Consider the following 24,093-nt stretch of genomic DNA (forward strand, 5'->3'; position numbering starts at 1 on the left):
ATTGAATATATTTATATATATATATATATATATATATATATATATATATATATATATATATATATATATATATATATTCACTGAAAAAACCATAGGTTATAGACCATATATAGTTAGGGATTAGCATTTAAAAAACCTTATTTTATTTGCACAAAACCATTGAAATTCCATATATAGTTAGTTGCACTAACTATATATCGCGGACCCGCAATCCACTGCTAATGATGTCACATATTACATCATTCATGACATGGTCAGTGACATCACTGATGACATCACTGATGACATCTCAAATGACATCACTGATGACAACACCCAGTGACTGTATGTTTCTGTAAAGTTAAAATATGTCTTACATATTGAAGAATGAGTGGATGTATAAGTGTCTGGATGAAGGATTTAGTAGGTGCATGACTGACTGTATGAGTGAGTGATTAAATGTGTCTCACTGAGTGCATGGGTTAGTGATTAAAGTGTCTTAATTTGGCAATCATTATTTATGTTCTTCTGTAAACTGCTGCATGTTTAAATCAGTAGCTATATCAGTAACTATATGGGTTATTGAATGGTTGCCCAAGTATTTGTATGGGAGACTGAGTATGTGTGTGGGTGGCTGGGAGGTGTATAACTCTGTGCATAGATGTGTGAGCAGTTGATTCCCTAGGTGTATGGGTTCAAAAGTGCATGTAGAAACAGCTGTATGGACAGTTGACTGTGTGCATGAGTATATTGGTGAGTGAATGGATATCTCAGTTCTACATGTCAAAGTAAGTACATATGTAAAACACACTCCATGTGAGAGTTGACATATATAAATAACTGAACATAAGAGCCAGTGAATGTGAGAGTGGCTGTATGAATCATTGTGAACTTGTATCAAGGATTGTATAAGAGAGTAAATATGTGTTAGTATATGTTTGAATAAGTAAGGTGTGTATAACTGTATAGTTGAGGAAATGGAGGTGTGATTGATTCTTTGCATGACTGACTAGGTGTGTGGGTAACTCCATGGATGTGTGACAGTCTGTGAGTGCCTGTTTACACTGAGTGTATCTAAGGTTATATTAGAGTCTGAAGATGTATTATCACATAAATGATATCATCAGTGATGTAATCAGTAATGTCAAATTAGATGTCAGTGATGTCATCAGTGATGTCATTTGAGATGTCATCAGTGATGTCATCAGTGATGTCATTTGAGATGTCATCAGTGATGTCATCAGTGATGTCACTGACCATGTCATGAATGATGTAATATGTGACATCATTAGCAGTGGATTGCGGGTCCACGATATATAGTTAGTGCAACTAACTATATATGGAATTTCAATGGTTTTGTGCAAATAAAATAAGGTTTTTTAAATGCTAATCCCTAACTATATATGGTCTATAACCTATGGTTTTTTCAGTGAATTTTCAAGGTTTTGTAAATGCAAATTCCTAACTATATATGGTCTATAACCTATGGTTTTTTCTGTGAATTTCATTGGTTTTTTAAAAGCTAATATCTATAGCTGTAAAATATATTCTTTATTAAGTGACGTATCACGTAGCCCGTGAGACGCCTAATGATGCATCGCATAACCGTGACGTATTGTCTCTGCAGCGCAAACCAAACCCAAAACGTAAGCGCGCCAGAACACGCTTAAAGATATATATATATTTTTTTAACCTTAATTAGACAAAATCCACACGTGCACATATCACAAATGTTCAAAAAACACAATATGTCGGACTCCCGTTACGCTGCCGGTTAGCTGCCCGGTTAACGTACCAGGAAGCACCTTTACCGCGAAAAATCGCAATTTTTTTTTTCACCCCCCAGGGAACTTTAATAGCCCGCTCATCAATCCTAGGGGTTCAGGAGGGGTTTGCCTTACCCCTTTCATTCATTTACACCTTTTTTTTTTCCACCTCTTGTCTCTCGATCCCACAGAGAGACAAGATGGCGCCCGCTCCAGACTGTTTACAATGATAACAGCCAATCAGCTTCTCCTCAGACTCCCGTTACACTGCCGGTTAGCTTCCCGGTTAGCTGCCCGGTTAGCTGCCCGGTTCGCGTACCAAGACGCGTCTCTACGGCGAAAAAATCGGATTTTTTTTTTTTTTTGGGCCCAGCGTGGCTCTATAATATCCCCTCATCAATCCTAGGGGGTCAGAAGGGGTCTACCTTGCCCTCTTTCCTTTATTTCCCCCTTTGTTTTGGCCTCCTCTTGTCTCTCGATCCTACCGAGAGACAAGATGGCGGCCGCTCCGGACTGTTTACAATGTTGACAGCCAATCAGCTACTCGTCAGACTCCCGTTACACTGCCGGTTAGCTTCCCGGTTAGCTGCCCGGTTAGCTGCCCGGTTCGCGTACCAAGACGTGTCTCTACGGCGAAAAAATCGGAATTTTTTTTTTTTTTTTTGGGGCCCAGCGTGGCTCTATAATATCCCCTCATCAATCCTAGGGGGTCAGAAGGGGTCTACCTTGCCCCCTTTCCTTCATTTCCCCCTTTGTTTTGGCCTCCTCTTGTCTCTCGATCCTACCGAGAGACAAGATGGCGGCCGCACCGGACTGTTTAGAATGTTGACAGACACCGGAGAGCCAATCAGCTTCGCTTCGCAAAGTTCCGATACGCGAAAAGTACGCGAACCGGAGTGCTGCCCGGAGCGCTGTTACAGATATATATCTTGTTTTAAACGTTAATTTCTCAAAATTCACTGAAGCACATATATTGAGACCTAGCAAAGGCACATCGGGCTAACAGTCCCTACAATTTTGCCAAGTTTCGTGGAAATCCATTCAGCCGTTCGGGCTAAAAGTGAGTCCAACCGCCCTATGGAAATTAACATGGGAAAAACGCGTTTTGGGACCCCCCTTTTTTCTCGTCCCCCCCTTGACGAACCCCCCCCAAATTTCCAGGAGCTGCTCAGAAACAAAATGTGCCATTTTCCTGAAAATTTCAGCCAATTCCGTCCACAAACGCCAAAGTTATTAGGCATAGAATTTTCAAAAGTTCCATAGAGAAAAAATCCTAACTATATATACCTACTGGCTATCGCCAGTAGGTAATATATATATATATATATATATATATATATATATATATATATATATATATATATATATATATATATATATATATATATATATATATATATATATATATATATATATATATATATATATATATATATATTCATGGTAAAGTTAGTTGAATTTGCCAGTGTGAACATTAACGTTTTGAACTGAAAAAACACAGAAATTCATCAGTTATAGTTAGCAGTACCAACTATAACTTGTGCTCCCGTCATACACTGCTTATGACCTCTAAAATGGCATCACTTATAACATGTTCTTTGACATCATTATGACAATATTTTAACTTTTGGTTATTTCAGTGAATTTCTAAGGGTGTAAAGAAAAAAAAAACAACAGGCCTCTTTATCGTACCTAACCATAACTTTTCTTTAACTTTTGGTGTTTGAGTGAATTTGAAGGTTTAATAAATAATATACAGAAACTAACTACTCCAACGATGTTTGTGCTGAGAATGTTCATCTTCGTAGTTTTTGTAACTCACATATTGAGAAATGTTCCCAGCATTGTTTTCATATTCTTTGTATCTATTTTTACATAAACTTCTTGTATATATTTCAAAAAAACACTGATGAGTTTTTACTATACTGTAAATTCTGTGTTTTCACTATGTACATCAATTTGTAAGGTGTGGAATAGCTCTCGTGGGAGGCTTGTGTGTAGCTCACTTGAGACTCGCGAGATCATAGAGTTATAAATTTAATTCTAAATGGTTGTACAGCATTCTTTGTCAGACGGCGAGTAATTATTGAGTGCTAATTTTTAATAATTGAGTCACTACCGTATGTATACAATAATAATGATTTTGTTTATAAACTTACTGCTTTCACGAGGCGATCACAGGAGTCAAACACACAGTCTCCTAGGTTGATTATGAAGGGCTATACTTCCTGTTCGGCTCTCATATTCTGATTGGGAGATCATAAATTTGGAATTTTGAAGAAAATAAGACATAAGAAGTGTTGTTTGAAGTAAAAAAAACTGTTGATGTATTGTTTTATTTGAGATATAAGGAAAATCCTTTTTTTTAACGATTTTGCAAGACTTTTGTGAGGCACCCATGAGATGCCCAAGGGAGGAAAAACTTCCCAAGGAAGGATTGTGATTAGTTCATATGGATGTCATTATCTAGAATTAATCCTTCCTTGTTGCTTTTTTTGGCCATTGGGTTTTTCTTTTGTTTGACCTTTTTGGCTACCTCTATGACATTGCTGATTTTCTGTCATCAGAATGTCATCCTTAGATTGAGATTAACAGCCTACTGCTGTTCCTACACCTCAGCCACCTCAGCCACTCAAGAAGTCCTTGATGTGGCAATTTGTTTAAATGAGGCCAGGTGGGAAAAAAGTATCTTAGAATTTTGTAATATGCAAAATGGAATCCAGTGGGGTAGCAGTACAGCATGAGTACACTTGGGATATGGCGACATTTGAGAGCTATGCACCCTTAACACCTTGCTCAGTCTGAGTTAGCCTGTAATGCAGAGCTTGATAACTCCTCAGGGGTGTCCACGTCTTTTCACCGAGGTGACAGTTTGCCTGTCCCGGGACTCAACACTCAACCAGATATAAACCCTGCTTATTTCAATAAAGCACTTTTTGCTGCTTACTAAGCAGATACTTTTTTCTTCTGACAGTCCCAGGGATGCACAGGACAAGCGTGTCCAAGGTCATAAATGTCCACCTGCTCAGTAGGTTTTCTTTCACATTTATTTTCTCTTTCTTTTGAAGGAGAAGTTGTTGTTTTAATCAGTTTCTTGTTTTTGTTGTACCCTTTAAAAAAAATGCAAAAAGGTGAAAGATGTTAGAAAAACAAAAAAATTACAGTTGTTCAAATATTTTAATTAAAAAAGCTCTTTTGTGCGCTAAACTATATATTTTCATTATGTATGTTGTTTGTACTATGTTACCCTTCTTTTTTTTTCTTGGTGACTCTCACAAGAACTCACGAGAGCCATGATGCTCTCATACATAGCATGGTTGACAAGCTACCAGTGCTAAAAATCAGAGAGAGCATTGAAATGTGCCAATTTCCACCCGTTTGCTGAACTCCACTAAATCTCTCTGAGTTTTCCTGTAACTACGCAGAATTCGTGAAACTCAGTGAATTTACTTCACCCCTAGACACAAGTCTCTTATATGATAACTGGGCATTGTATAGTGTGGGGAGAGAGTGCCTTCTCTCCTGTGACTTGTCTCTTGGATGTGCAAATTAGGTTGTGAAAAGTGGCTTAGCTCTCAGATCACAGCTCTCCCCATTATGACAGATGTACAAGTATGGAGTTGTTTTTATCTATAAGCTCAGATGTCTGACTTAACACTTATAGAGACTATGATATGAAAATACAGTGCCCTCTCAAGTGAGACATCTCCCCAGAGTAACATATATGTAAAGTAGGCTGTGGGTTGGAACTGTTCTCTCTGCACATACTTCTCTTCATACTGATGAATGTCTGTTGTAGAGTCTAATAAGTATGTATTCTCTCTCTAGAGAACTGTGTCTTGGACAACTGGTGTTCATAATTTATTGTGGAGACATAGTCCCCTCTGTTTCAATTGCCTCCCAAAGTCAACAACCATATGTCATAGGGTGTATATTAGAGTACAAGGATCTACTGCTCTCTGTGTGAGGACCTCTCTCTTCTTCCAGAGTTCCCTGTACTACAGCACGCACAACAACTAATCTCACTTTTGCATGAAAAGTAACCATAGCTACATAGCAAATTAATTTGGTATTCCATTACCAACTCGCTGTTCCAGATAAAATATGTGCTTAGTGCCATTGTTGACATACATGTACATGTGGTAGCATATTAATAGTCTCTCAACATGGAACTGCCAGTTTTAATGAATAATACTATAATAAACTTGACATTTATAATCACTATTATGGAAAGTAATGCAAAGTAACTTTAAACTTTTTTATTACAACAAAAACATTTAACAATACAAAACTACAACAACTATATTAACAAACTATATAAACACATATAATACAAAGAAAACAAGCAACTTTAAACTACATTAAACAAATCCTCATGCTCATAAGCAGCAGCTATACACATTCTGTTTTTTGCTTTATTTCTCTACTGAATTTTGATCTTGGTAGCACTTCTTTTCCAGTCTTTTAGCCACCTTAGCCTGCAAAAGACTCTTCAATTTCCTGGTACGTGATAGCAAGATAGGTGGAAATACAATCTCAGCTAAGCAGGATAGCTCTAAATTACAGTTCACAAATCCTAGCACGTGCAGAGTTAGCTGAACAACTCAACTGTACAGGCATCTCCACATCCTTCCAACCTGAATACATTGTGCATGAAGAGGTAGCTATTGCAGAACGGGGCAATACATGTGTTTGTCTTAACAATGCTCTACTTTGCTGCTTATGTAAGCAGCTAATTATGTCCTCAAATACAAGTTTCCATTTTCCTCCTAAGAAAAGACAAAATAACCAAAATGTTAAAGTTTCATACTGGTCAATAATTGATAACAGTGATAGATCAGTATACTTTCTAAGCCTTTCCACATTTTTCACACACAATCACTTGTTTACATCTACTGCCCCAGTAACTTGTTATTCTTTTCTCTTGAAAAATTCCACACCCTCACCCAGGGTACTTTTTCACAAATACATTTATTATCCCATCAGAACTCATTTTATAAAACTTTATAAAGTAACACATTACTCTTGAGACTCCTTTGCTAACACTCAACACAGATTTTCACTTTACAAATAGCAATATCACCACTCAAACATTTCATAGTGCTAAAGTATGTGGACAATCTGACTAATAAGAACAGTACAGCCTGTATTATTAAATTCTTTGTTTTATCATTTCAGAAACACTACTTCCTTTACTTACAAGTACGCACAGTTAGTACACTTTATTTTTAAAACAATCTGCAAACCTTGCTCACATCCTAATCTGAGCCTCTCAAAAGCAATATTAACACATCTACATCTCCCCAAACAACCTTTCACTCTGTAAACATAGTGTAGAATATGTTCATCAACATTAGTACACTTAGTGACACTTTACAAAGACGTTTACGAAATATATTACTAAATACCTGGGCTTGGACTTCTTTCTTTAATGTATCCATATCAGCCTCTTTCAACAGCAGATGAATTAATGTTTGCTAAGCCATCCTCAAAGAGACTTTCTTCTCCTCCAAAGCATCAAGGACAAAGTAAGCTATCTCATGTTCTGCACCCAATCACATCACAGCATATCTTCAACTAGGTAATAAAAATGGTAACTATTGATGGAGCCCTGGCCCTTTTTTTTTACTTACCCCCATACAATCTTGCTAGTCTCTCACTGGATCGTAAAACACCTTGTGGCAGGCCCTGTAATTTTCCATGTGGATCTTGCAAGGGGCTCGCGGGACCGTAAAACAGCTTGTGGCAGGCTCAGCAATTTTCCATATGGGTCTCACAATTGTCTTGCCGAACTGACCGAGCCTCACCTAGCAAGCTTCACTCCCTGAAGCAAACAAATTATTCTTGTGAGGCTCTTGCAGGATCACAACTCGATTCTAGGGAAATAGTAGTGTATGCAAGGGACCATCCTCTCTACTGAGCACCAGCTCTTGGATAATGGGTGTCCACACTAGGATGTGAGAGGGACTACCAACTCCTTTCAACTTCTCTCTCAGATGACACATATGCATAATAGGGTGAGTGGAGGAATTTGCCTCTCCTTCAAGACCTCTCTCAGATCACAGGTGTGCGTACTAGGGTGTGGGAAGGGACTACCCTCTCCTTTCAGACCTCTCGCTCAGATAACAGGTGTGCTTAGAAGGGTGTGAGGAGGGACTAGCATCTCATACCAGAACTCTCACTTGGATGGTGGTTGTGCATAGTAGAGGGTTTGCAGGGAATAGCCTCTCTTGTGATACCTCTCTTGATAATGATTAATGTGCATAGTAGGGTGTGGAGAGAGACTGGCTTCTCCTTTCAGACCTCTTTCTCAGATGACATGTGTGCATAGTAGGGTGTCAGAAGGGACTGACTTCTCCAGTGACACCTCTCTGGATAATGATGGGTGTGCAAAGTAGGGTGCGGAGAGGGGCTGCTTTCTCTTTCTGATGTCTCTCTCAGACAACAGGTGTGCGTAGTAGGTTGTGTGGAAGGACTGGCCTTTCTGCTGAGACCTCTCTCGGCAATGATAAGTGTGCATATTAAGGTGTCAGGAGGGACTGGGCTCTCCTTTCAGACCTCTCCCTGAGATGACCCATATGTGTAGTAGAGTGTGGAGAGGGACTAGCCTCTCCTTTCAGATCTAACTATCAATTGATGGGTGTGCATAGTACAATGTGTGGATGACCCCTAACTCTACTCAAACCAATGACCATAAATAGTAGAGTCTGATAAACACAATCTCTATTAAGATTTCTTTCTTCAGTAACAAGCGTGCTTGGCAGAGTGTATTCAAACATGTCTTACTCCTTCCTACTTTTCATAATCCTGCAAGAGTCTCCCAAGATCATATCATTTTTAATAAAGGATTAACCTTCTAATCATTACCATACTTATCTCTTACACACTTCCCCTCCTACTATTAGAATGTATTGAGAACTCATCTACTCCTTTTGACTATTCACAATCTGAGTTCTGCAAGATCATAGAAATTTGTTAAAAACAATATACATTTATTTTGTTTACTGTAGTTATCCCTTAGACACCTCCTATCTAAACCTAAGGGGACAGCATTCTTTTCTGCTGCCTCCTTATATAGCTTTTTTACCTAATTTCTACAACTCTTCCAATTTTTACAATAAACAGTAAATGTGGCCATTTTATTTCTAACATTCCAACAGCCAGCCAACCAGAGCACTCATGGGATTTATGGGATTCTCTAGCTCCTGTTAGATCCAACTTTCTGGAAACAAATCTCTGTCTGGATGCTGCACAATTTGGCTTCAGGCCAGCGCACGGCACCGAGACGGCCTTGGTCACCGTGCTGGATGATCTGCGAATGCGAGTCGACAAGGGCAAGTCTGCATTTTTGGTGCTACTTGACATGTCGGCCGCGTTCGACACGGTGGACCATGAAGTACTACTTGGCCGTCTTCGGAGTGCTGGAGTGAGCGGTCTGGCCCTAGACTGGCTCACTTCCTATTTGGATAACCGACAACAAGCCATGGCATTACCACCATTTCGATCAGCCACTAGGCAGGTGAAACAGGGAGTCCCTCAAGGATCGGCAATTAGTCCGATCCTATTTAATATATATCTCCGCCCCTTGATAGCACTGATAAAGTCATTCGGCATATCTGTTGTCAACTATGCCGATGACACTCAGTTGATTTTTTCATTTGAGGGATCAGAGACCATTTCAAGGGATGCCTTTCACCGTTGTATGGCAGCCACAGCAGCATGGTTGCGAGCCAATGCGTTGCAATTCAATGGGTCAAAAACAGAGGTACTCTACTGCTCCTTGGACCGAACTCCCCGTACACTACCGGCCGATTTTTGGCCAGTGTCCATCCCGGGCTCGGTGGAGGCGGCAGAGTCAGCTCGCAACCTGGGAGTTCTATTCGAACCCAATTTGCAGCTTGATGCCTCCGTAAACAAGACGGCAGCAACGTGTATGGGTTTGCTCCGTGCTCTACGGAAAATCTTGCCACTTCTCCCACGGGGCTCCAGAGCTGAGGTAGTACGTAGTTCCATTCTCAGTAGGATCGACTACTGCAACGCACTACTTCTGGGTGCCCCGAAGACTCTGGTCCTAAAGCTCCAAAGGATCCAGAATATGGCCGCCAAATTGGCCTTGTCTCGACCGCGGTCCGCCTCTTCATCGGCAGCTCTGGACGATTTGCATTGGCTCCCAGTCCAGCAGAGAATTGCGTTTAAAGCTCTCTGCCTTGTTTTTAGGGCCCTGCATGGACTGGGACCAATACCTCTTCAGAATCTCTTCCTCTGGTATCAGGCAGCCAGACCTCTAAGATCGTCTTCGGCGTTCCTGGTAAAAGTCCCTAAAATCAATAGAATGAGAATGGGTGGTCGCGCTTTTAGTTTTACGGCTGCCACGCTGTGGAATACTCTCCCTCTGGCACTGAGGAGTTGCCCTGATCTGCTTACTTTTAAACAGGACCTTAAAACTTACTTGTTCCCCAGAGTAATGTAGCTTATGTAACAGTTGTATGGATAGGTCTCAGCACCAGGATACCCTTTGGGTGACAGCTGCGCTCAATAAGCAATAAAATACATTAGAGTGGGAAGGCTCACAGGAAAAACAGGCCTCTCGACCAATCACAAGGCTCCATTATTGATGTTGTGCTCTCGAGGGGCTCTTGTGAATCCAAATGCCTCTTGGATGCTGAGGGTCTTTAGGGGCCAAGAACCCCTCTTGTAACTTCTAGTAGTTTCCACACAATGGGATTGCTGAGAGCTCATTGGAGGCCCCGCCACCTTTCTCCACCACTCTGCAAACACACCTCATGGCACACAGCTGGTTGGGGGATGAAGTCCCATTGGATGCTGAGTGTCCTTGGGGCCCAGGACCTCCTCCTGTTACCTCGAGTAAGCCCCACACAGTGGGATTGCCGAGAGCTCGTCGGAGGCCACACCCCTTTCTCCACTACTCTGCAAATGCACGCCCTAGCACACTACTGGTTGGGGTATGAAGTCCTCTTGGATGCTGAGATTCCTTGGGGACCAAGAACCCCTCCTCTTACCACCAATATGTCCCACACAGTGGGATTGATGAGATTACGTCGGAGGCCGTACCCCTTTGTCCAGCCCTCTGCAAACATGCCTTCTGGTGCCCTACTGGTTGGGGGTTGAAGTCCCTTTGGATGCTGAGGATTGTCTGGGGACAAGAACCCCTCCTAGTAGCACCAGTAAAACCCCTACTGTGGGATTGATGAGAGGTCATCGAAGGCCCGCCCCCTTTGTCCAGCACTCTGCTAACACGCCTCCTGGTTCACTACTGGTGAGGGGATGAAGTCCCCTTGGATGCAGAGGAACATTGAGGCCAAGAACCCCTCCTGTTATCACCAGTAAGAGCCACATAGCAGAATTGCTCAGAGCTGGTCATAGGCGGGCTCCATGTCTTCACCACTCTGCAAACGCGCCTCCTGGTGCACTACTGTTTTGAGGATGAAGTCCCCTTGGATGCTGAGGAACGTTGGGGGCAAGAACCCTTCCTGGTATCACCAGTAAGTCCCATACAGCGGGATTGCTGAGAGGTAGTTGAGGGCCTGCACCCTTTGTCCAGCACTCTGCAAACATGCCTCCTGGCGCACTACTAGTTTGAGATGAAGTCCCCTAGCATGCTGACCCTTATTGGGGCCAAAAAACACTCTTGTTACCACCAGTAAGTCCCACACAGCAGGACTTCTGAGAGATCATCGGATGCCCTGCCCCCCTTTATCCACCCACTATACAGACCCATAAAGCCACTCACAAACCCACTCATACACCCACACAGCTACTCACACACCCACTCACAGATTCATACAATCAGTCACACACCCATTCACAAACCCATACAGCCACTCACAAACCCACTCACACACCCCCACAGCTATACACACACCCACCCACATAGCCACTCACATGCCCAGTCACAGACCCATACAGCCACTCACGCACCCAATCAGTGACCTATACAGCTACTCACACACCCACTCTGAAAGGTTAGAGGTTACAATTAACTAGAAAAACATAGAAATTTGCCAAAAAAAGCAAGGAGTTTAAAGGTCGGCTCAAATTCCACTGTTAATAAATCATTTAAATTTAGCATTTACAGATACTTGAAGAAACTATAACTTATGCTACTGCAATACACTGCTTAAGACCTCACATTTTACATCACTCATGATGTGGTCAGTGACATGACTGGTGACATCACTGATGCCATTTCAAATGACATCTCTGATTACACCATCCATAGAACCCCTCATATATCTGCTCACACACCCATATAGCAACTCATACACCCACTCACACACCCATACAACCACTCACATACCCACTCACTGATCTATAGAGCCACTCACACAACCACTCACTCACCGATACAACCATTCACTCACTCACACAGCTACTCACACACCCACATATTCACCCATACAACCACTCATACACAGTCACTCACCCATACAGCCCCTCACATAGACAGTCACTCTCCAATACAGCCACCTAACTAATCAGTTGACCAAACACCCACCCAAACAGTCACTTGGTCACCCATACTGCCATGTACACATGCAGTCACTCACCCATACAGCCACTCACACAGGCACTTTGTTGCTGATACAGCCACTCACATATCCACTCACAGATCCACACAGCCACTCACACAGCCACTCACTCACTCATATATCCACTCACTTACCCATACAGCCACTTATACACCCACTCACTCACCAATAGAGATAGTCACACACCACTTACTCATCCATAAAGCCACTCAGACACCCACTCATTCACCCATAGAGCCATTCACACAGCCACTCGCTCACCCATAGACCCACTCACACACCCACTCACTTACCAATACAGCCAGTCACACAGCTACTCCCACACCCATACAGTTACTCACACACTCACTTATTCACCCATACAGGTACTCACCCACCCACATATTCACCCATGCAGCAATTCATACATACCACTCATACACCTATACAGCCACTCAGACATCCACTCAGACATGGATACACACAGTCACATAGCCACCCACATAATATATATTAGAAATAGTATCACTCATTAGTACCATTAGTAGTACACAAATTTTAGCAATTTATCTTTTATAGTACCTTAGTAAATATGTTTAACACTCATAATCTTTTAGAAAACACTCAAAATCACTGGATGATGTTATCAGTGATGTTTTTTTATGAGTGAAATCTGCTTCAATTGCATATTTTACAACAACATAGGTCAGGGACTAAAGTAGATACTGTTATTACAACTCAAAATCCTGCTCAAATTTGAATAATCAAGCATAGTCAGAAACATCAATGCTAAACTGAGAAAAGAAATCAGAAATAACAGTGCAGTTCTTAGTTCTCAAACAGATTTTCAATCAGTTTTTTCTAATTCATGACTCAGAGGGAGATGTTATAGATAGCATCGGGAGGAACATCAAGGTAACACAGAGGTCATCTCACTTGTGCTTCCAATTCCTCATCTTTATTCAAAGGGAAATTTTGTATGTGGGTTTAGGATATACTTAGTCTCAAATTGTCTCAATCGTTTTATCCTGTCCCATCCTTGTATACTTTTATCGACACTAGCATTTGCAAAGAGCCTCACTTTTGAAACATCTTTATCATGCATTTGAAAGAAGTGTCTTGCCACCTGGTATGAAAAATCCAAATTACGTATTGCTTGTTGGTGTTCCTTGATACACTTCCGTAAAAAAAAGATGGTGCTCCACACGTAAATGAGGAGCATGTACTTCGCAAGATGTAAACACAGAAATTGGATGCACAGGTCAGACACTGTTTGATTTCCTTCTCAGGTCCCCAGACAGGAAGTCAGTAGTGTTAGTGATATGTTTACAGGCCTTACAAAGGGCATATCTATAAAATTGATTGCGTCTTGGTAACCACGTGTTGGTATTATGGGTCCCTGTCTGGTAACTGTGTTTGAGATAGTTTCCCAGGGTCCTCTCACTCCTATATGTAATAGTTTCATTGTTAATTCAAGACCTATTACCACATCGTTCTTGAGGTAGTCCCAATGTTTGCACATCAAGTCCCTGATCCTGGCCAAAGAGTTATTATATGTTGTTATAAAATGTATGCATGAATCTTTGCGATTTTTGTTTTCGTTTTGGTCAAGCAATTGGCCCCTGGTCAGTAGTATCACTTTCTTCTCGGCCTGAGACAGTATCGTAGGCATGTATCCCATATCTTGGAACCTCAATTTTATATGTGCTGATTGTTTCCTAAATTCTTATTCCATGCAGCATACTCTCTTAAGGCATATCATCTCCCCATTTAGGAGGCTGTTGATTACATTTTAGGGATGGTGAACATTATAGTGTAGCACACTATTACCAGCAGTTTTCTTGTGGTGTTTCAGGGGTGTACACCCCCCCACTTTCCGCCCATAGTCTTACATCTAGAAAATCAATCTCCTTGCTACTCATGGTGGTTGTGAACCTCAGATTGAAAAAAATATTATTAAACTTCTGCACAAAAGTCTGGGCTTTCTCCCCAGGGCCTTTCCAAAGCAAAAATCAATTGTCAATAAAACTGGTCCATATTAATTCAAGTTGCATGCATTCCTAGTGCCCTCTGCCCAAGCCATCTGCTTCTCTCATGAGCCCAACCTAAGGATTGCGAAGCTAGGGGCAAAGAAGGTGCCCATCGTGGCCTCGACCATTTGACAGTATAATACTCTGTCATGTAAAAATATGTTTTCCTTTAGACATATCTATCTCATGTTAAGAAGTATCTTGTTGTGTTCCAGAAACCTAAGGGATCTCGTTTTTAGTGCTCACAAGCATGTAGTCCAGATGAGTGATCTCTATGCGTGTAGAGGGAAGTCATGTCCATCATTTTCATTAAAAACGTGTCATTCCACTGAATATTGTGTATTTTCATGAGAAAATCCCCTCTGTCATTGCACCTTACAATATGCTGGTAGCGCCTTCACAAATGGGCAGAAGAACAGGAAGAAGTCAATGTAGACTGCTATATTTTCTAAAAAAAGATAAGTTGGTTAGACATATATTTATATATACATATATATACATATATATATATTAATTCCAAAGTCCGCTCGAAACGCTGACAGCGGCCCCGCGGGAAGTGGCACCAACGCCGGCCGAGCCCGCCGGTAAAGAAAATGTTCAAAAGAGTTCCAAAGTAACGGTGCTCTCAGCCCACAAATCCATGCAACACCTCTCAAAGCTCCAAGGGTGTTTATTTAAACCAACAACATGTTTCGGCTGCGGACAGCCTTGTTCACGTTAGTTTTCAAAGTGCACAGTTTCCGATAAATAAAGTTTCATTTCATCATCATAGAAACAGGACTTGGTAATACATCGCATAAATGTAACGTTTTCACATTTTAAATAGTCATATCCATGACAATCACATACTATATTGTGTCGGGTATGGTCCAACTCATATTGTAACGATATAATTAATGCATTACCATCCTGCATGATTAGTTGCAAAATGTGAAAATACGTGTTGGTCTTCAAAAGTAAATACAAAGAACTATGCTGTTAATTGCACAGGAGAACAAAAAGTGTGTTTAAGGTGCCCCTATGCCAAGCATGCATATCGAAGTGATTATACATCAGCACAAGATCCACCGCCATGATTGTAGTTTAAACGGCAGCGCGGAACTACACGTTGCTGTGGGAACCGAGCGTGAAACAAGTGTATCACAGACCAATAGGGCCGCCGGGGTATGTTCGGCCTGGAAAGTTGGAGATACGCTTCCCAGATATGCTGGCGTAGCCCAGATGCAAGTCAGTTGTGTATATGTGTGTGATACAGGGCGTAACTGACAGGGGCATCAAACCTCGTGATTTCACCGTGTTGCTGTAACAACCAAGTGTTTCAAGATCCCAGTCCTGTGCCAAACGTGTTGACAGGGACACAATGTAACGTGAGTGGCAATTTGTGCCCGCTCCCACTGCATCTCGGGACTCGAAGAGAACTAACAGAGATTAGAACTGCACAGGTAGACAAGTGTGACCTTCGTTCTGTATCGAGTTACAATGCACATGAGAGTGATGCGCACTGAACGCATGCTAATCAAGGGACTATGTTTGTAAAATACAAGGGGTAATAGAACAAAAAAGTCTAATGTGTTGTATCAGACCAATGTCACAACACCTAGGACAGCAAATTCCCAATGGGAAGAAAACATGTTACCAAGTCCAAAGTGTGGTAGCCCCCACAGGTGGGGCCTACCTTGACGGAAACTGTCTAGATGCCAAGTGAAGAAAAGGAAGTGAGGTGCTCCCATAGAAGAGTGTCCATATTAGAAGGACGTGAGAAACTTAATTTGCAGTCGTGTTCTTTGTGGAACCAAATCTGTAAAGCAAAAGACATAAATTGCCAAAATTCAGTGCTCAATAAATTTGTATATATATATATCTTCCTGTTTCAGGTGAGTTTCCCTCGCCAGAATGCGGTGGTGCTGCGAAGTACAATGCTTCTCTGCACGCTGTTAAACTTGAATGTAGACAATTCCTGTAACAATTAAGGAGCCTACAGCACTCCGGTGCAGTTTCCTGAAGTTTAATGTGCCCTGCGGAAGAGTCACAAAACGTCAACACGTTTTGGTGCTATATATATATTTCTCTGATCCTTCGTAATAAAACAAGGATTACCTACACCTAGTACTGGCCACAGGTAATTTATTGTCAGCAGTTTCGGACGCGTTTCACCTGACCAGCAGGTGATCAAGCCTGCTGGTCAGACGGAACGCATCCGAAACAGCTGACACAATAAATTACCTGTGGCCAGTATGAGGTGTCGTCACTCCTTCTTTTATTACGAGAAATCTGAGAAATTTGTGAGGACCTGTCTTTGGTGGTCCAGTGACGACGACACACCCGCTGTTCAGGCAGGCGTCGGCTTCACCAAAGTATTGAGGATTGATATATATATATATATATGGCGGTAGGTGGCTGATATAGAGCATGTATTTATTGAGGAATTTTCTATACTTGCACTTAATTTATGACATCCTTAGAATAGCTCTAATATATCATGATGTGGTATTGATGCGTGACATAAGCTTCTAAATGCTTTTTGTTGGAATTGTTTACAATTATGTTTATCAAATTGAAGATCTGCTCCTTTTCCACTATTACTATGGCACTTGCCAGTATGAATTAGGTTGTATTTTTGTTATACCTTTGTCAGCATTTTCCTTGCAATATTAGCTTTTAATCAGCCATTTTTTGCAAACTGACATATGTTTATGTATGATTTAGTTGCCATGGTTTGTTGTTATGTCTATTTTGCACTATTTATGCCATTCAGTCCATTTTTTTGAGCTGTTTGGGCTTTTAATAGCACTTTAAATTTGCAATGCCTGCTGGGGCGCGTTATGTGAACAAGTTCCTTTACGGAGTGAAATGCGTCATGGAAGACATCAGTCTTTAAATCTTTTTAAATAAAAGATAATTCTGCTTGCACAAACCTTTGGTGCTATGGCTCGTCATTGAACGGAGAACGTCGGGGAAGTGGTCTGTGCCTGTTGTAATCCGCCTTTCCATTGGCGGTTCGGAACTGGACATATATATATATATATATATATATATATATATATATATATATATATATATATATATATATATATATATATATATATATTACCTACTGGCGGTCGCCAGTAGGCATATATAGTTAGGATTTTTTCTCTATGGGATTTTTGAAAATTCTATGTCTAATAACTTTGGCGTTTGTGGACGGAATTGGCTGAAATTTTCAGGAAAATGGAACATTTTGTTTCTGAGCAGCCCCTGACAATTTGGGGGGGGTTTCATCAAGGGGGGGCCGAGAAAAAAGGGGGGTCCCAAAACGCTTTTTTCCCATGTTAATTTCCATAGGGCGGTTGGCCTCACTTTTAGCTCGAACGGCTGAATGGATTTGCACGAAACTTGGCAAAATTGTAGGGACTGTTAGCCCGATGTGCCTTTGCTAGGTCTCAATATATGTGCTCCAGTGGATTTTGAGTAATTTAGGTTCAAAAAAAGATATATATCTGGGCGGAGCCTAACCACACATCTGATCTGATTGGCTGTCAGCACTTCATCCAAGAAGTGTTGGCAGCCATCTTGGGACCAATATACATGATAGCACCTCATTAAAAAGCATTGTAGTTAATAGAGGGTTTTAGGACTTTAGTTACATTATAAATCATTTTTTGATGGTACCATACTCGTTTTAGGAATTGTGGTGGGTTCTACGGTGATTTTACCATGTGAAAAAACCTTCTGCTGTGATATCATGAATATTGTTTGAAAGAAAACTAATATCTCATGATTTTCCCACAGTGGTTTGGAAGGGGATCTATAAGCTAAACTGAAAGCATATTTTCTGTAAATTCACATTATCTTTCTCAGTCATGTGAAAATGAAGTCTGACATTCTCAGTAAAACATGTACATCCAACAAGGACAGAGACTGTCAGTTGATTCCTTTGTGTCCTACTGCAGCCTCCTAGAGTGTTCTAAAGAACAACTAGAGCGCTAACAGTCCTACTTATTACAAAGGTATGGCACACCTGAAGCCATCTTGATTGGAATAAAGTGGTAACACTTAAAACATTTAATTTAAAAAGAAACAACATGAGGGGGTATATTTTGCCATAGAAAGTATGATTAGTGCTGCAGAATGAAAAATTAGGGCACATTTTGAGTGACTTCTCAAATCCTTTTCTATTTCATTAAAACATTCTGACATGCAGTCTCCCAAAATGGCCACCAGAGACAAAAGAGCCCAAATGTAGCCCAAATATCACCCAGATGTAGCCCAAGTATAGCCCAATGACAGAATGTCCCAGAGTGTTCTAAAGAACAACTAGAGCGCCAACAGTCCTACTTATTACAAAGGTATGGCACACCTGAAGCCATCTTGATTGGAATAAAGTGGTAACTCTTAAAACATTTAATTTAAAAAGAAACAACATGAGGGGGTATATTTTGCCATAGAAAGTATGATTAGTGCTGCAGAATGAAAAATTAGGGCACATTTTGAGTGACTTCTCAAATCCTTTTCTATTTCATTAAAACATTCTGACATGCAGTCTCCCAAAATAGCCACCAGAGACAAAAGAGCCCAAATGTAGCCCAAATATCACCCAGATGTAGTCCAAGTACAGCCCAATGACAGAATGTCCCAGAGTGTTCTAAAGAACAACTAGAGCGCTAACAGTCCTACTTATTACAAAGGTATAGCACACCTGGAGCCATCGTGATGGGAATAAAGTGGTAACTCTTAAAACATTTCATTTAAAAAGGAACAAAATGAGGGGGTATATTATGCAATAGAAGGTATTATTAGTGCTGCAGAAAGAAAAATTAGGGCACATTTTGAGTGACTTTTCAAATCCTCTTCTATTTCATTAAACAATTCTGACATGCAGTCTCCCAAAATGGCCACCAGAGACAAAAGAGCCCAAATGTAGCCCAAATATCACCCAGATGTAGCCCAAGTATAGCCCAATGACAGAATGTCCCAGAGTGTTCTAAAGAACAACTAGAGCGCTAACAGTCCTACTTATTACAAAGGTATGGCACACCTGAAGCCATCTTGATTGGAATAAAGTGGTAACTCTTAAAACATTTAATTTAAAAAGGAACAAAATGAGGGGGTATATTTTGCCATATGAATTATGATTAGTGCTGCAGAAAGAAAAATTAGGGCACATTTTGAGTGACTTCTCAAACCCTCTTCAATTTCATTAAACAATTCTGACATACAGTCTCCCAAGATGGCCACCAGAGACAAAAGAGCCTAAATGTAGCCCAAATATCACCCAGATGTACCCCAAGTATAGCCCAATGACAGAATGTCCCAGAGTGTTCTAAAGAACAACTAGAGCGCTAACAGTCTTACTTCTGACAAAAGTATGGCACACCAGAAGCCATCTTGATTGGAATGAAGTGGTAGGTCTGAAAACACTCAATTTAAAAAGGAACAACATGAGGGGGTTAATTTTGCCATAGAAAGTATGATTAGTGCTTCAGAAAGAAAAATTAGGGATCATTTTGAGTGACTTCTCAAATCCTCTTCTATTTCATTAAAGAAATTCTGACATGCAGACTGAAACATGCACTTTGAATACCAGCAGCAGATGTCCCTGGTGAGCAGTAGCTTTACTACAGTGATCTAATGTGCAACTAGAGTGCTAACATTCAGAATTTATGGCAAATGTGTGACCCATCTGAATGCCTTCTTGATGGAACCAAAGTAAACAAGCATTGAAAATGCAATAGATCTCGCCCTCGTTTAAGTTAAAGCCATTCTGTTTGTAATGAGTTGGCTTTTTAGCTTTGCTTTTATTAGTGTTTTTTCAACTTTCATGTAAATAACATGCATCTGTATGCATATAAGTATATGTATGCATGCATTTATGTTTGTATTTATATAGATATACAGATGATATATGTTTATATATGTATGTATATATATATATATATATATTCACTGAAAAAACCATAGGCTATAGACCATATATAGTTAGGAATTAGCATTTACAAAACCTTGAAAATTCACTGAAAAAACCATAGGTTATAGACCATATATAGTTAGGAATTAGCATTTACAAAACCTTGAAAATTCACTGAAAAAACCATAGGTTATAGACCATATATAGTTAGGAATTCGCATTTACAAAACCTTATTTTACTCACACAAAACCATTGAAATTCCATATATAGTTAGTTGCACTAACTATATATCGCGCACCCGCAATCCACTGCTGATGATGTCACATATTACATCATTCATGACATGGTCAGTGACATCACTGATGACATCACTGATGACATCTCAAATGACATCACTGATGACATCACTGATGACAACATCCAGTGACTGTATGTTTCTGTAAAGTTAAAATATGTCTTACATATTGAAGAATGAGTGGATGTATAAGTGTCTGGATGAAGGATTTAGTAGGTGCATGACTGACTGTATGAGTGAGTGATTAAATGTGTCTCACTGAGTGCATGGGTTAGTGACTAAACTGTCTCAATTTGTGCATCATTATGTCTGTTGTTCTGTAAACTGTTGCATGTGTTGATAAGTAGCTATATGAGTAACTATATGGGTTATTGATTGGTTGCCCAAGTATTTGTATGGGAGACTGAGTGTGTGTGTGGGTGGCTGGGAGGTGTATGACTCTGTGCATAGATGTGTGAGCAGTTGATTCACTAGATGTATGGTTTCAAAAGTGCATGTGGAAACAGCTGTATGGGCGGTTGACTGTGTGCATGAGTGTATTGGTGAGTGAATGGATATCTCAGTGCTCCATGTCAAAGTAAGTACATATGTAAAACACAGTACATGTGAGAGTTGACATATATAAATAACTGTGCATAAGAGCCAGTGAATGTGTGAGTGGCTGTATGGATCATTGTGAACTTGTATCAGGGATTGTATAAGAGAGTAAATATGTGTTAGTATATGTTTGAATAAGTAAAGTTTGTATAACTGTATAGTTGAGGAAATGGAGGTGTGATTGATTCTTTGCATGACTGACTAGGTGTGTGAGTAACTCCATGGATGAGTGACAGTCTGTGAGTGTCTGTTTACACTGATTGTATCTAAGGTTATATTAGAGTCTGAAGAGGTTCATCGTATTATCACATGAATGATATTATCAGTGATGTGATCAGTAATGTCAAATGAGATGTCATCAGTGATGTCATCAGTGATGTCATTTGAGATGTCATCAGTGATGTCATTTAAGATGTCATCAGTGATGTCATCAGTGATGTCACTGACCATGTCATGAATGATGTAATATGTGACATCATCAGCAGTGGATTGCGGGTGCGCGATATATAGTTAGTGCAACTAACTATATATGGAATTTCAATGGTTTTGTGTGAGTAAAATAAGGTTTTGTAAATGCGAATTCCTAACTATATATGGTCTATAACCTATGGTTTTTTCAGTGAATTTTCAAGGTTTTGTAAATGCTAATTCCTAACTATATATGGTCTATAACCTATGGTTTTTTCAGTGAATATATATATATATATATATATATATGTCCGAGAAAATACTGTCATTTACCATTCATGCGACAGAAAGTCGAGGCCCAATTCTGCTTGTTAAGTGATTTTATTCTGCAACAACACCCAACGCGTTTCGCAGCCTTCGCCGCTTGCTCACGAGTGACAGGTTGTGTTCATTCACATAAAGATATATACAAAAAAGAAAACGGAAACTTAGTCATGTGACCAATTCATGTGACTTTTTTCAAAAGTGAAAACATACTCTCTCATTCGATATTTCCTCATATCTACATTTTGCACTACATTGCAGATTTAATGTAGTATCATTAACGTAATACAATTGTTAAATGTTTCAGGTTATTTTAGTCAATAGCGGGAGAAATCGCGCTAGCTCACGCGTTTATAGGACTACTATTCCCATAGTTCATTGTTATTTACATTAGCTCAATTGAATGGTCAACAATACATGCATTTAAGTATCACGCATTTTCATTTCCTGAATTACATCATTCAGTATAATGTCCACTGATACGGATCACTAGCATTTGCATACACATGACATGACGCCCTTGTGGGCAATTGTTGTCAATCTATTTGCAACAATTATCTATTCATTTAAAGCAATGTGATTCTTGCTATCAGTTCATTTAGGTGTGACCCTTTTAACTTCTGTTCGTCTCCTGACACATTATGCCCAAGTGGGCTTAACCATTCAAAATCCAGTTCGATATAATTCCAATATATATTTGCTTGTCTCACGCTGTGCTTAATGCACCCTTGATCACTCTTCCCTTGTGACTTTCATTCAAATTCACGCACTCCACAGTGAATAAAGGTTCAAATGTGACCTGAAAATGAGAGAGTATATCTATTAAAAACATTAACTCAATTGTTTTTACAAAAATTCAATAAAACATTCTTTTTCCGCAAATTTCAAAGAAGACAGCAAGATTCATTTATACATCATAATTAGTATTGGCGCAGTTGTTATCCTAGGTGAGATGCCAGTCCCTCATCTGCATTGTGCCCTAATGGAAACAGTGTTTGGAATCCAATTATAAACCTGGATTCCAGTCTTCGTAATTCTTTAACCCTGTCTCCACCTCTCTCTCTCTTGGGTATACAGTCCAATACCACAAATGATAATAAATTTGTGTTTTGGTTGTGTTTATTGTAAAAATGGCGGGCAATTGGGTATTGTTGGTCATGGCGATTTATGGCCCTCAGATGCTCCAGTACTCTTTTTTTTGCTTTATGTACCGTACTCCCTATGTAATATAGATTACATGGGCATCTGAGGGCGTACACTGCGTATTCAGTCTCGCATGATAGGTGTTTCTGTATTTTGAATGGTTTGCTGTTGGTTGACAACTTGACCGATTTGCAATTTTTGCTGTTTTTACAGGCCTTGCATTTGCCACAAATATAAAATCCCTGTATCGGATTTGTTTTTTTGGGCAATGCTCTTGGCAAGTTCGCTGGGCTTACCAAGTCCCTGATTGATCTTCCTTTTCTAAAGGTGATTTGTGGGTATACTCGTTCACTGACTTCCCAATGTCTAGGTCAGTCTGTAAAATGCTCCAGTGTTTTTCCAGGCATCTCCTAACCTCATAGGCCTTATTGCTGTACGTGGTTACAAATCTAACCTTCTCACAACTTGGTGTAAATTCATCTCTTGACTCACCTACCAATAGTTCGTCCCTAGTTCTTATTTTTACTTTGGAACAGGCTGTGGATATGCATTGGTCACTGTATCCTCTTTCTTTAAATCTCATTGTCATGATTTTACATTCTTTCTCGTACCCCTCCACTGTACTGCAGTTACGTTTTGCACGCAATAATTCTCCGTATGGGATACTCTGGACAAGACTTTTAGGGTGACAGCTCCAAGCATGCAACATGCTGTTTCCTGCTGTCGCATGAATTGGTCACATGACTAAGTTTCCGTTTTCTTTTTTGTATATATCTTTATGTGAATGAACACAACCTGTCACTCGTGAGCAAGCGGCGAAGGCTGCGAAACGCGTTGGGTATTGTTGCCGAATAAAATCACTTAACAAGCAGAATTGGGCCTCGACTTTCTGTCGCATGAATGGTAAATGACAGTATTTTCTCGGATTTAAAGGGGTAAGACGAAACCCCGTCGAGGCCCGCCACTGACAAAGAGGCGCAGGCACGAACTTCGTCAGACTTTTGGAATATATATATATGTATATATATATATATGTATATATATATTCAATGAAAAAACCATTGGTTAAAGAACATATATAGTTAGGAATTTGCATTTACAAAACCTTATTTTACTCGCATAAAACCATTGAAA

This window comes from Lissotriton vulgaris, chromosome 6, assembly GCF_964263255.1.
Source record: "Lissotriton vulgaris chromosome 6, aLisVul1.2, whole genome shotgun sequence".
NCBI classification, from domain to species: domain Eukaryota; kingdom Metazoa; phylum Chordata; class Amphibia; order Caudata; family Salamandridae; genus Lissotriton; species Lissotriton vulgaris.